Here is a 1,791-nt window from a genome sequence, read left to right as displayed (position 1 = left end):
AAATAAGATCAAAAACAATAATCTAGCCAAAAATCTAAAAATGCCATAAAATTCTTATTTGGGATTTAGGCATACCTCTAGTCCGGTGGACAGCAAAAGGCGTCGTCCACGGTCGCCGGAATCCGCCAATGGGCCGGCCGGAAGTGAGTGGAGAAGCTGCAAACGGAAGAAGAAGGGCAAGAGGTTCTTGAACTCCTCCCTATCTCTCCCTCTCTCTCCACCGTTCGGCCACCACCCCACAAATGCCCCATGCATCCTCCAAATAAAGGGTGGCTGCCTAAATAAACCATATAGGCCTAAGGGCCTTTTCCAATATTCATTCAGAGAAGGTATTTGGCCCAATAGGCTGACCAAATATTATGAGATAGAAAGAGTTCATATGCTTCATGCGAGTTAATAAAACAAGTGTCCATCCTATAATGGTCCGATATTTAACATACATGCATGGATTAATTCACATTAACACAGTTGTCCATAAGATGCTTTAATTAATTACAGAGTGAATTATTATGATTATGGAAGTCCACATAAAAATATTTCAACAGTCTCCCACTTGGACCACAGAATCATACAATAAACATTCACTCATCACAGCATAAGCATCAACTAAGAATCTCACATAATAAACACAAGCCCAAAACAATCATGCATAATAACGTATCGATAGGATACAATCATTATACATAATCAGGCGCTAGAGTTTCATCAAAGCATGCCGACAACTTTAATATATTGATAAAAAAACAATGATAGAGACTAACAACCAGATGTCTCTTTTTAACATGTCACTTTGCCAACTAAAAAATGTGTCAACACAACATCACACATAAAGTGACAGATCCATAAATATGCATGTATTATTTGAGGCATAAGCAATCCTTATCAATAACAACATGTCACACACAAATGGCAGTATACTCCCACTAACTCAATACAACTACAGGCTTCTTACAGTCCCGAGTGGGATGCGTGTTCTTAAAACACCTAATAGGTAAGCCCTTAGTGGAACTGCCAACATGTTGTTTATAGGCCTGTTTTCAATAACAATGAGGCCTTTTACAATTTCTATTCACAAAATAGAATACACTACCATTATGCTTGAGCAAACAATGCTCTTTGTGTTCTAAAGAAATATGCTATTATGGAACTTTCACAACACAGTTTCAACCGGTCCAAAAATGGAGGGAACTACTCCTAGTGCAAAAACAAGGTTCCACAATCACATAACACAAATAGCCTCACAATATGCCAATACTCCGTATCACAGTCAAGGATGCTACGAGTGTCTATTTGACACTTTTCAACAAAGTAGCTCATCCTTTTATCATTTTTGCAGCCTACATAATCGGCGTCACGAGATCTAACTATAACAAAAGTGTTGGTTCACCGATACAAAACTCTCTAGTTCTTCATTCCCAGTTAATTCAGTAATAATAACAACAATCACTCAAGTACCGAATCTGCACGTCAACAACAAACACAATAATAAGACGTGTGCATACTTGAGCATACATGAGGCTGCTAAACACATAAGCATAAGGGACAATTTCATATGATTTCTCTTACTTCACCATAAGGACATTACACCTTTGAGAGTTTGTCACTTCAACTAACAATGCTTACTAGGAAAACAAGAATGCATACTGAACCTGTTCGAAACAAGAATAATATAGGTTCTCTGAGATGACCAGAAAATGCACTTATCCTTGTCACGGAGAATCTACATGCCTAGAACATAAGAGGATTTTTCAAGATTCTCAAACCAAAGTGACTAGGCGACATGCTATTCAT

This window comes from Morus notabilis, unplaced genomic scaffold (genome assembly GCF_000414095.1).
Source record: "Morus notabilis unplaced genomic scaffold, ASM41409v2 Scaffold1693, whole genome shotgun sequence".
Classification (NCBI taxonomy): domain Eukaryota; kingdom Viridiplantae; phylum Streptophyta; class Magnoliopsida; order Rosales; family Moraceae; genus Morus; species Morus notabilis.
This window is presented reverse-complemented; position numbering follows the sequence as displayed.